The 13,775-nt window shown below is 34.3% G+C and overlaps 1 long non-coding RNA gene and 1 pseudogene across 4 annotated transcripts in view; both read left to right on the top strand.

Moving 5' to 3' along the window:
* LOC141502105 (uncharacterized) overlaps positions 1 to 2,233 on the top strand; it is an 86,956-nt gene extending 84,723 nt beyond the window's left edge. For all 4 annotated transcript variants that reach the window (XR_012472400.1, XR_012472402.1, XR_012472403.1 and 1 more), the window contains one exon: positions 2,071 to 2,233. This is a non-coding gene — a long non-coding RNA (uncharacterized LOC141502105). The remainder of the gene's footprint in view (positions 1 to 2,070) is intronic.
* Positions 2,234 to 6,019: 3,786 nt separating this feature from the next.
* LOC141499110 (copper chaperone for superoxide dismutase-like) lies at positions 6,020 to 11,412 on the top strand (annotated as a pseudogene).
* The last annotated feature ends 2,363 nt before the right edge of the window (positions 11,413 to 13,775 follow it).

The following is a 13,775-nucleotide window of genomic DNA, read 5'->3' as shown; positions in this document are numbered from 1 at the left end:
AAAGATGAAGAAAAAGTCAGAGAATTCCTGAGATTTCTTTGAAGTGGAGGCAAGGATGCTTTATTATGGATACCCATAAGCAGTTCTACAAAACCTCCATGTGAACTGGAACCAGCAAACCACATTGGACTTGCTGTAAGGATTGAGCTCTCATCTAGAATAGTTTTATCAGATCTATCACAGATGAGGAGTCCAAGGTCCAGATAGGTTAAGTGACTTGTCCTAGGCTCTATAAGTAAGAAGCAACAGATGCTCTGATTTTAGAACCATATTTTCACTGAGATACTAAAAAAAAACAGTAATCTGTACTGTGGAATATAATGAGGTGGATATGTTTGAAGGACCTGGAGATAATTTAACTTGGGAAAAGAGAAGAAAAAAATAACTGGGAGAAACATATCTTTCTTCAAATATTAGAAAACAGGTGGGAGGAGGGGATTCTGATACCTCCTTTATTATTCACAATGTGCAATTAAAGTCTATAATGAACAAAAATTATAGGATGGCAAATGAACTACCTTATGAGATAGTGAACAGACAACCTCAAGCAGAAATTGGGCTATGAAAAAGGAGGCTCATGCTTTTAGTAAGGATGAGATTTGAACAAACTGCATAAGGGCAGGGACTGAGTTTCATAGTATCTTTATATTTTTCATAATGCCTAACCCAATGTTCTTCACTTACCTAGAAGGCACTTGATAAATTCTTTTTGAATGTTGAATTAATTAATTAATTACTAGCCTTTAAGCTTCTAATAATCTATAAGAAATTGACCTAAGCTTCCTTTCCTGACTTTCTCCTCCATGAACAGACCTGAAGGTAAAAGACTTTGAGAGAGATAGTCTCTTCAATAAAGAAAATTATGTATATATATATATATTTTTTTTGAAAGTTATCTCTCTGCTGAACTATTATCTTATATAGAAGAACATTTCAAAGTCTTTAAAATTCTCTGCAGCCTCACTTTCTCAGGTAGTACAAATTATTGATGAAGGCTTTACTTTAAACTAATGCTTAAATGTTTCTCAAGGCTTTGTTTTTCATATTTCCACTGAGATCTCCCATGCTCTCTCCCTGATGATCTCCAAAGCTTCTTTGCACCATGTCCAACATCCCATACCTCCAAGTGGAGAGCCAACCTTTCATGTAAGATACCAGGGAAATACCCTCAGAGAGGTGGCAATATCATGAAGGCAAAGACTAGTTCTTCCTTGTTTTTGACTCTCTCATATCACCAAACAAAATACCTTGAATATGGCATTTATTAACTGTTGAGTTGACTGTGTTTCAGCCTCCCTGTTATTGTGTCAAATCCAAGTCACTTATGATGGCCAGTGTCAGGGAAAAGGTTAAGAGGCAATACATTTACTTTTAATCTTTTTATCCTGGTCTGAAAGATTTTGCTCTTAGTCATCATTTTTGTTTGAAAATTCTGAGCAGATAAGCAGAATCATATTCAAAGATCAAGTGGGTTCAGATATAGCTTCAATACTGCCATGGATGAGATGGAACAAAGGAAAATATAAGTTTATCATCTTCAGTTTCTAAGCCCAAAGGTTGAATAGTCAAATATCAATCAAATTTTCAGAGCTGAACTACCACAAAATTGCCCTGATTTGTTATATTAACAATTGTATACATTGAAATTCATTTAAGATTCCAAATGACCTTAAATGGACCTCATTTTCTTTCTCTAAAGGGTTATTGTAGTTTGCCCAGTAGAATTAAGTAGGTTGATATCTTGGCATGCCAGTGTAATTTTCATGATCATGCAGATACATTTTTCCAGAATTCCTGTGTAACCTAGTATTCAGAATACTACATACTATATTTTCAAGTATGCTGTTTTTAATCTCTTTCCCTTTCCCTAGTAAACTCCTGGGGGGAAAGGAACTGTTTAATTTTAATCTTTGTATCACTAGTGCTTAGTATAACACTGGCATATAATAGGAGTTTAATAAATGACAGTTGAATAGACTGTAACTTTTATATATATATATATATATATATATATATATATATATATATATATGTATATATAAATCTAACACAGAATTCTGTCCATAACAGATGTGAAATAAAAGTTTGCTGAAAGAGAATATCAGTGAAAGAGAGAACTGAAAGGAGCCTTGGAGGACAACTAATCTAACTTCATTTTATAAATGTGGAAACAAAAGTGCAGAGATGTGATTCACTCCAGGTCACACAGGGATAGTAAGTGAATTGAATTGAAATTGAGTTGTCTTTAAAATTAAAATTAAAAGGTGACTCTTTTGAAACAATGTGAACTGATAGGCAGTGATTTCATTTCTAATGTTCCTAGCCAAGAAGCTGAATTTTTTTTCTTACATTCTTTTTGAATGGTTAAGTAATGTGAAAAAAGTGCCTCTTCAATAGGTTCATAAGATTTAGAACTAGAAGGGACCTTAAGGATGAATCACTGAACCTGAATCTCATAGAATAAATGAAGAAACTGAGATCCATGGAAGTTATTAAGTGACTTATTCAAGATCAAAGAGGTAACAGAACAAAAACCTGATTCCAAATCATGTAGGGGCAGCTAGGTGACTCCATAGTGCATAGACTACCACACCTGGAGTCAGGAAGACTCATCTTCCTGAGTTGAAATCCATCCTCAGACACTTATTAGTTGTGTGACCCTGGGAAAGTCACTTAACCCTGTTTGCCTCAGGTTTCTCATCTGTAAAATGAGCTGGAGAAGGAAATGGCAAACCATGCCAGAATCTCTGCCAAGAAAATCTAAAATGGGGTCACGAAATGTCAGACACAAGTGAAGCAGCAGTTTTTCTACTCTATTGCAGTACACTACATTGTCCTCTCCATATGATACTTTTTGAAACATATTTCACAATCTGATATACAATATTCAAACATAAAACAAAAAAATGGAAGAATATAGCATTGCATAATTTAGAGAGCACTGAATATGGAACCAGAAGACCTGGATTTGGATCCCAATTCTGTTATTTAATAATAATAACTGACTTCTAAGTGTATGATGGCATAGGGAGAAAACAAGTTTTCTTATTCTTGACATCAAAATTCCATTTCAGTATCAGTGGGCAGAAACACTGATTTCCTATGTTTCACATTCCTTTACTCAAGGTATTGTATAAAGATAAACAAACACAAATGGAGTAAACTTAGTTCCAAGTCAATGGCAGAGAAGTATATTAGAAAAATCTTCTCCACTAAACAAAACAAACTGCCTTTCCCCAGTTCTAATCAATGAGCAATTGTGAGACAAGCATGACAATGTGATTTTCGTGTACTCAAATTGTAGCAAATACTCATATTAAGAAGTTCACTTGTCCATAGAAACTTTCTTCTCTTTGTGAAAAATGATACTTCTTCTTAACTTTGCTTGTAATGTGTGTGTGTGTGTGTGTGTGTGTGTGTGTGTGGGTGGGGGAGTTCTGACTGCTTAAAATTGTAATAAAAGTATTTTTCTTTCCATGATATATAGAACTTTACATTAACCAAAAAAAGTATTTTTCATATGCTATTTAATTTTAGGCTTCAACTGTGTGAAGTAGATTTTTTTATTTCTGGATTGACTTTGTAATTTTGCTGGTAAAGGGAACGCGCAGTGAGGAAACCCTCTTCACCAATACTGATTGACAACTGCAATTTATAGCCTTAATTGCTGGAGTCATTGAAGGAGTAAGTGATTTACCTATTATTAGTCAGTATGTGCCAGCAGAGATGAAAACTCAAGTGGACATAGAATGTTATATGTGGATAGTCAGCTGGTTAGGTAATATAGTTATTATTAACCTGAGTTTTAAAATGAAGGCTGAGCTCAATTAAGTGACTCAGGTATAGTCTAAGTACTTTTAAATATAGAAGATTGAATTAGAACTTTGTCTTTTTTTTAAACTAAAAAATATTTATTTATTTTTCCAACTACATACATGAATAGTTTTCAAAACAATCAATTTTTTATTATATGAATATTTATTTGTTTTCCAATTAAATACAATGGTAGTTTTTGCCAATCAATTTTTGCAAAGTTTTGAGTTTTACATTTTTTTCTCTTCTTCCCTCCTTTCCCTCTCCCCTCCTCCAAGAGAAGCCAATATGATATAGATTTTTCATTTGCATCCATGATCAGCATAGATCAAAACTGAATGTGTTATGAGAGAAGAATCAGATCCAAAAGGAAGAAAGAAAATATTAGAAATAATAAAATTATATAATTCATAAGACAACTTTTAAAAATTGAAGATAGTAAGCTTTAGTCTTCTTTTAAACTCCACAATTCCTTTCTGTATACAAATGATATTCTCCATCACAGACCCCCTAAAACTGTCCCTGATTATTGCACTGATGGAATGAGGAAGTCCATCAAGGTTGATGATCATCACCCCATATTGTTGTTAAGGTATATAATATTCTTCTGAGCACCTTTATCTTTTTGATGACCAGTTCAGTTTTCTGTTCACTGCAACTATGATGCTTCAGATGTGTGATCTCTGATAAGACAATTTTTCCTCTCTGAACCTTTTATAAACTGAAACATCCACAAATTATTAATATTAAATTTAATAAATTTATAATAAATTTATGTTTATTAATGAAAAGTTTGGAAAGTGGAAGAAACTGGTGCTCAGAGAAATCAAGTGATTTCTGCAAGATCTCAACTTCTTTAAGTGGCTAAAGTAGGACTTTGAACTTCGAGGTCTTCTAAGTCCACCTCTTTAGTAAGAGGTGCCATTTTGGGTAAGAAGAAGAGTCAGTGACTCCCTAGAGTTTTCTGAATAATAAAACCCTAGGATTTTAGAATGAAAAGGATTCTTGATGATCATGTTATCTGCCAATAGCCAATAAAACCCCAATCTCTTAATAATATTTCTAATACATCATCATCCAGCCACTATTTATTTGATGGCTACCCACTTGAATCTTGGCAATCTACTGAGGTCCCTTCCAATTCAAAAGTCCTGGGATCCTGAGATGATCACTGAGATCCCTCCCAACTCCAGAGTCCACAATGTCACCCAAACCATCACCTTTAGGTGGAGAGGTGAATTGATTTAGAGGGCAATGAAGACTAAATTAAAGTTTTGTCCTTGCCACATCTGACATTGGAGAAGTCACTTTAGCTTCTTGGAGTATCAGGGTTTTCTACCTTGTGAAAGAGAAATACTTTGTTGTTTTTGTATCTATGAGAGTTATTATTCCTTTAAATAGTATGATACCTATATACATTTCAAGAGACATATACAAATTTTACTTAAATAAAATTATTATGATATATTGTTTGAAATAAGGTAGATTCTTAAATTTTTAAATAAGGAAAAACACATAAATCTATCCTCTAATCTGAGGTCAATCATCCATATCAAGTGTTCAAAAGATCTCTTCTCCTATCTGCAAAAATTTAAACACTTCATTTATAATACTGCATAGTACTTACAACTAATTACATTGAGTATGCATTTATTTATTTGCATGTAAACTCTTGTTTCATGTATTTACAAAACCATGCTGTTATCACAACTTTTCCTTTCTTCCCTGCTTTTTCCTTTAGGGAGCACATATGAAAAACAAGTAGGTACACAAAAGTACATTGATTTCCCTTGTTTTTACTTTTCTACTTTCACTTTCTCATCTCTAAAATGGGAATGAAATTATGTGACCTCTAATTTTATCAAGGATATTCCAATACTTTCTTAAATAAGTTTACCTAGTTGCATGACAAATTGGTAACATATATTCACATAAAAGAACTATTTGCAATGAGAAAGAAACTTTTGCCTTAGGCTTTGTATAATCATTTGTAATTATACATAACTTGTAGTTATAATAATCTCATCTTCAAAATGATCATTTAAGAGGATTCCTTTTTTTTCTTCTCCTGACAAAACAGGAATGGTCACAAAGAATGAAGTACACTATGGTGAAACAAACATTGACTGGTGACAGAAACATGAGTTTTAAATCCCATCCCCAATGTTTATTACCTTTGTGACCTTGGGTGAGGATTCTAACCACAATGGACTCGAAGTGTAAAGTAAGCAAGTTCTTACTGTAAGATTCCTTCTAACTCAGAAAGAGCATATATATATATATATATATATATATATATATATATATATATATATATATACACACATATATACATATATATGTATGTATGTATTTAATATTTATTTATTTTCATTTTGTACAAACAATTTTTTATACATTAATAAAATATTCTTGTTTAAGAGTAAACAAAAATACCCCCTCCCCTCCAAAAATATAGACTCACTTGAGTGATAAAGTAAAGGGGAGAGAAAAAGATTAAAGTTAAAATTAAAAAATAATAGTAATAATTGTAGGTATGCACATACATATATATATATATATATATATATATATGTATGTAGACAAGACTCTAGGATTCCTTTTAACTCAGAAGGAGAAACATGAGTGTATATATATATGTGTGTGTGTGTGTGTGTGTGTGTGTGTGTGTATACATATATACATATATATATATACAAGACCCCAGGAGGGAGTTGAATTTCAAGGATAATATATTTTAAAAGATGGTAAATGGAGGAGAAAGGAATGTACTAGGAGAAAGAAAAGAGAAAGGAGAGGTAGAATGAGCTAAGTTATTTTACATAAAAGAGGCAAGAAAAAGATTTTGCAGTGGAGTGGAAGAAAGGGAAAGTAAGGGGGAGTGAGTGAGCCTTAATCTCCTTAGAAGTGGCTCAGAGAGGGAATAACAAACACATTCAATTTGGTATAGAAATATATCCAACCCTAGAGAAAAATAGGACAGAAAAGGAATGGGAAAGAGGAGACAGGGAGAGAAAGCAGGGATTGTAGGTGACAGAAGAGAGGGAAGATGATGGGAGAGGGTGATCAAATGCAAGACATTTTTGAGGAAGGACAGGATGAAAAGAAAGAGAAAATAGGAAAATTGAGGGTGGGGGAATAACATGGAGGGAAATACAGTTAGCAATAGCAACTGTGAGAAAAATTATTGAAGTAATTTCTCTGATGGACTTATGATAAAGAATGCCATCCCCTGATGATGACTGAATACAGACTGAAGCATACTTTTTTCTCACTTTATTTTTCTTGAGGTTTCTCTTTGTCTTTGTGTGTGTGTGTGTGTGTGTGTGTGTGTGTGTGTGTGTGTGTGTGTGTGAGTGGGGGTTATGTTTGCTTTTATAACATGACTATTGTAGTAATGTTTTTCATGGCTACACATTTTTTAACCTGCTTTCGTAATGGGGGGAGTGGAGTGGGAAGAAGGGAGAGAATTTGGAACACAAGGATTTGGAAGTAAATGTTGAAACTTGCTTTTGCATGTAGATTCCTTCTAACACTAAAAATTGTTCTAACTCTGCTTTGAGACCTCCCTTCTTCATGATTGTATACAAAAGCTATGCCCTAGAATTTACATTCTTTTTCTACTTCCAAAACACTGAGAACTCATGATCAAAAAAAAAAGATGGTAAGTCAGGAAATAAGAAGGGTCTGGGAATATATGCTAATGTGTTAGGCAAATACTGTACTTAATTCTAGCTTTAAGACTCAGTTCCCTATCTCGTGTTTTGCTTGGCCTCTTTTATTTTGTTGGACATTTTTGGAGTTGAATGAAGTAAGCTTAACATTGTAAATTATTAGCAAAATATTAGAAATAAAATAACATTATAGCTACCCTAGTGAGGGCATTTGTGATGACAGCCAGATTCTGAAAATGGTTGGGTTCCACTTAAAGTTAATTTTTGTATAAATTATGAGGCAAAAAATGTTAAAGAATGCCACTCAGGCAACTAATTTACACCAAATGAACACTTGTCTTCGCAATTCCTTTAAAAGGAAATAATAAGGAGGGGGACAAAATATAGGGAAAAAAAGTAGTAGAGTTTTGTTGGGTTTTTTTGAGAAACATCACATTTTTATAAAATTAATCATAGTCCCTTAATTGAATTACTATATAATGAGTCTCAAAGAATACTTGAAATCTAGAAGAGGAAAATTAGATTAAGTTCTAGAATTGTAAGGTAAAATTATATTGTATTTTCTACTCACCTCTTTTAATTTTGTTTTATTATTTTTTCAAACCTCACCAGCCCAATTTATAAGTATTTATTTTCCCTTCCATCTGTCTCCCTCCTCTCCTCTACTAAAAGGGGGAAATCTTGTGGCAAATAATCATAGTCAAATAAAACAAATTTGTCATGTCCATAAATTTGTCTCATTCTGCATTAATTCATCACCCCTTTGTCAGGAAGTGAGAAGTATTCTTTAGCATCAGTCCTCTGGGATCATGGTTGATTTCTGTTAAGTCTTTCAAAATTTTTCATTTTACAATGTTTTTGTTATAGACTTCTATGAACTGACACAGAGTGAGCAGAAACACCAAAACAATTTATGACCTCTTCCAGACCTTGTAAAAATATTCACTAAGATTTTCCTAAGAATAAGCTTCCCTAGTATATCCTAGAGGGCTAGCAAGTTTCCATAGCCAATGTATCTTTTTTTCTTAAAGGAGAATTTTTGATCAGGAACTGCAGTTATATGATTTTGTTAAACAAAGGACACATTGTGAAGCAGCTACCCAGTAAGGACCTAATCTCACTGTGATCCTTAATCTCATGTTGATATCACTAGGCTAGGATTGGAGAAACTGAAGTAGAGATAGTAGTTTCCCTTAAGGCCACTTCCAAAGAGAGCTGATAACAGATTGTAGACTTCTGCCTCTTATGTTCCTAGATAATAAGCATTTGGGTTGGCTGCATCATCTGAAACCATTAACCCTAAATAGGTTTTTCTTACACATTAGTGTTACCTTTTTACTTCTAAACCGTTTGCTTCACATCTTGAGAGCATTTGGAAGAAAGATCTAGGATAAGAAGGCAATGACAACTTGGAAAAATGGTTGGGCTTTTAAACCATGAATTTCACATCTGTTGCACCAACCAATGTTTTAATTATCTCTGAGATATTACAGCCCTGTCTTAAACTGGAAAGAAATGAATGATGATTATTCCTGCTGTATTTATCTCAGTGGTTTAGAAGCAGATGCAGTTTCGCATCTGGTCTTTTACTGCCCACTTGCATGCTAGGATTTCTAAAATTCACTATTTTCATTGGCATCATGTTATAACCTCATTTCTTTTGTGATGCTCAAATCCAAGGGGTAGCTTAGTGCAGTCACTATATAAGAGGAAATGTATATGAAGCACCTATTGCACATTAGGTATGGGGATTGGTTCAGAAACAAGCTGTTTAGCAATTTTTGTGTTATTGATCAAGACTGATTTTTCCTTTATTAAAATTGTTACATTAAAATTTATAGTAGTATAGAATTATTGACCATAAAAATGACTGAACTGTGACTACATTTCTAGGATTATCCCTTTTTTCAAAAAGGCCTTTGAGGAAATAGTCCTACAAAAGTGATGTCCATTTTGTATAACTTATGATGCAAGATTGTTTTTCCTTTACATGTAAACTTATTTTGTGATTTAAGACACTGATTAAATCCTAAAATCTTGAGATTTAGATAGATAAGAAACTTTAGATATCTTATTTTGCAAATACAGAAACTGAGGTTTGGTATTGTCCCCTAGACCACATGGTTAGCTAAACAAAAGGGTTATTTTGATGAAATAACTATTCTTAATTTGGAAAGTATTTTACGTACTTTAATTCATTTAAGTCTCATATTCTTATCAAATACTGTATATACTTTATCCCTACAAATAAGGAAACTGAAGTTTAGAAACATGATTTGTACATGATAACAATCAAATCAATCCAATGACAATCAAAATTAAATAATGACTACCAATCAATGAATAAACATTTAAGAACTTACCAAGCACTAAGCACTAAGGATAGAAAGACAAAACAGCCTCTAAGCTCAAGGAACCATTCTAATGGAATAGGAGACATTTTGCTGTTCCTCTTTTGTTTTCTAAGAGGACCATCAGAGTTAAGAAAATCTAGGTTTTAGTACTGCTGCTTTTGAAACATACTGGTTCTGTGACTTGCATATGAATTGGATTTAAGTGAGGCAGAGATGTACAGTCTTCAACCTCACTGTCTCTTCTAAGAGAGTCATTGTAGACCAGCATAGGACAAAAAGTCAAGATGACTGGAAATAGCCAGGAATGCAGTGACATTCTGTCTGACCAAACTCATAGACACATACAGAGTAGCTGGAGGTCAATGCTATAGGGGAAGGCTCTGGCAGTTGGGGGTGAAGAGGATCAAGAAATGGTCTACAGAATGTAATGTTTGAGCAGGGTCTTAAAAGAAACTGATCTCATAACCCAAAAGTCAGTCAAGGTTCAAAACTAAATCTTCCTGACTCCAAGATCAACACTCTATCCAGATGTTTGACATTATTACTAAAATGTAAAAGTAGTTGTTTGTCTTTGAACATCTTAGCTTCTAGCTTATCTTCAGCCTCTCCTAGTCACATTTTGTTGATAACTTATGTTGCCTGTTTTATGTCTTTTATATCTAGGGCCCCTATGTCTTAGATTTTTCTAGTGTGTCCCCAGTTTTCAAAGATGTCTCAAGAACTAAAATATCCTGGAAATTCTACTAATTTAGAAATAGTCAATTATGAATTCAGTCAAAAATCATTATACTAAGAGTATGCATCGAGTTCACCATGCAAATTAGCTGCCAGAGTTGCATGGACTTGGTATAGACATCCCTGTGTGGTATGGCAGGGGTCCAAGGGTGGAGGTGCACCTGGAGGATCAGAGCATCCTGGTGACCACAACCTTGTCCAGTAAGGAGGTGTAGAGTCTCTTGGAGAGTACAGGGTGTCAGGGCATGTTCATGGGCATGAATCCGGGGACAGCAGTGGCCATGGTAGAGTGGCCTGGGGCTGTGCAGGGAGTCATTTGCTTCTTACAAGTACTACCCCCCAAATGCTGCTTCATTGAGGGGCTTAGAGCCTGTGTCCCAGAGACTCCATGTCCAACAGTAGGGGGAACTTGACCCAATGCTCTGACAGCTGTGGAGACCAATTCAACCCCAATGGAATGCCCCATGGTGGCCTCCAGTACACCAATCAGCACCTGGGAGATCTGAGGAACATCTATGCCAATGTTTATGGGAGGACAACCTTCATGACAGAGGTTGAACAACTCAAGGTATGGGACGTCATTGGCCAAAGCCTGGACACTGATGCAGGGGAAGATGACTTGGGTCAGAGAGGAAATCTTTCCAAGGTCACTAGAAACTCTGGTGAGATGCTATCCTGTGGCATCATTGCCCATTCTGCCAGCCTCTTCCACAATTCCAAGCATCTGGGAAGAGGGGGGTTAGCTCCTCACTGGAGAGGGGAGACAGAAGCCTGCCCAGACCCCTGCTCAACTTTGGCCTGCCCCAAGAGGCTCAGTGATGTCACACTGTCTCTAATCAAATCAGATCAGAAAAGTTCCCTTCCCTTTTGGAACCAGTCATCCAGGGTGATCTTGCTCATATTCCAGTGCCAAAAGACTAAGAGGCTTTATCTTCCACAGAGGCTTCTCATTTGACTCTTTCTCTTCAAATTAAACATTTGTTTTCCTAACAAAAAAGTATGCATGATTTGTAAAATAATAATAATGTTCAAGACTTTAACATTTACAACGAACTTTATTGTATTATCTCATTTGATGGAGATTTTAAGTAGAAGAAATATCTTGTTACAATAGGTGCATAATTACTATATTAGGTATTCTCTAGTCTTGTATTTTGTGGTGATATCAGTTACTGTAAGAGGCAATACTCAAGACTAAGTCAATAATGATGATAAATATCTGAACATGTGCTGTCTAGATAAGGCCTTCAAATACCATCTTATATCTCCTATAGAAAGCAAACAATGTAATTCAAAACATAAGAAAAAATGTGAAATTAGAACCCCAAAAGGACCATTGAGATTAATTAAATCCACTCATTGTATAGATGAATTGTCCAAGGTCACATAGGTGGTAGTGATCAGGATTTAAATACAGATCTTCTGATTCCAACCCTGGAGCTCTTTCCTCTTCCCAATTTTTGGTTCAGGTATCTTTTATTTTAGAATTCCTTTTCCTTTTCTTTTATTAAAATCATAAAAAATTAGAGAGTTGTAACACAGAGAGTTGACCTTGGAGTTAAGAAAAACTGGGTTTTCAGGCTGTTGCTTCTGAATCATACTGGCTCTATGGGCCCTCAGAACACCCTCTAAGGTAAAGAGTAGTACCAGTTTGCATTGGTTAAAGAAGTTTGCTCCCTAAATTAATAAAATCACAGGTCTGGTTTTAAAAAAAAAATGTCCCAATAGGTTAATTATTATTCATTATTACTTAGTAACAATACATAAATTCACAAATATATATTTGAAAGATGACATTGCAATCCCAACAATAGTCATTTAAACAGCTCACTATTAAGGCATTATAAATTCATATTCTGGTTAGTTTTTTTGACTTTAACACTGCCTTGCTCATTTATTTAAATTCATTATCTCAATGTTACTATAAGAAATGATGAAGAAGATAGTTTTCAAGAACCCTGAGAAGACTTTCATGAACTGATGCAGTGAAGTGAACAAAATCAGGAGAACATTATATATGATGACAACCATATGGTAAAGACAGCTTTGCAAGGCTTGGGAATTCTGACTGTTTAATGACCAACCACACCTCCAGAAGGCTAATGATGAAATACGTTACCTACCTCCTGAGAGACTTTTCTATATGTATATTTTGAATATAGTTAATGTGAACATATATTTTCTTGATCGTGTTTTAACAGGAATTTTGCTTTCCTTTCCTTCTTAAAGGTAGAAAGGTTGAAAGGGAGGAAAGACAGATTTGTCTTGATTAAAAAAATTAAATACATTCAAAAGATTATTTTGAAAAAAGTAAACTGCAAAATCTAGGGCATGCCATCAAATTGGTTTTATAGTGAGGGTTTGCTGTAGAATATGAGTTGTGAGAGTCCTCAGAGATAATCTAACTCAACCCATATCTGAATACTTTATAGTTATTTTATCTATTCTATAATTGAGGACATTTCATTCTCAAGATATTTCTTTCTATTCCACTTTTGAATAACTCTCTTTTATTTTCCAATAAGGCAATGGGATTAAATGACTTGCCTAAGGTCATACAGCTAGGTAATTATTAAGTATCTGAGGTCAAATTTGAACTCAGGTCATCCTGACTCCAGGGCCAATGCTTTATCTACCTAGCTGCCCCCTGAATAACTCTTAGGAGAACTTGCCTTACATCAAGTCTATTAATTTTATCACCTAATTTTATAAATCATAGAATACTTAAAGCAAATCCTGTTGGAATAACTTTCTCATAGTTCATTGAAAGAAATGAATCTGTCAAAAACTGTCCCATAGGTACTAACCAATATGGGAGAGTAATTGATGCAAACAGTATGCTCAAATGAAAAAAGTGTGGAATTTGATATCATGGGACTTGAGTTAAAATCCTGGCTCTCTCACTCATTATGTGTGATCATAGGAAAGTCACTTAACTTTTCAAGGATTCAATGTTCTCTTCTTAAAAATTAGGGATGTTGCACCAGGGGGATTCTAAAGTCTCTTCAAGCTCTAGATCTATGATCTTATGATTTTAATCATGATGAGAGATGCAACTATTCATATAAAGTTCTTCATGCTCACAAAAGCAAAGGAGATGGGCAATGAAACATAATTAGGCTAAAAAGAATTTATCTGTGATTTCTTTATCTGAAAACTGCCTCTTCATATCCTTTGACCATTTATCAATTTTTTACTC

The sequence above is a fragment of the Macrotis lagotis genome, chromosome X (assembly GCF_037893015.1).
Source record: "Macrotis lagotis isolate mMagLag1 chromosome X, bilby.v1.9.chrom.fasta, whole genome shotgun sequence".
Taxonomy (NCBI): domain Eukaryota; kingdom Metazoa; phylum Chordata; class Mammalia; order Peramelemorphia; family Peramelidae; genus Macrotis; species Macrotis lagotis.
The sequence above is the reverse complement of the archived record's forward strand: the minus strand, read 5'-3'. Positions and strand labels throughout refer to the sequence as shown.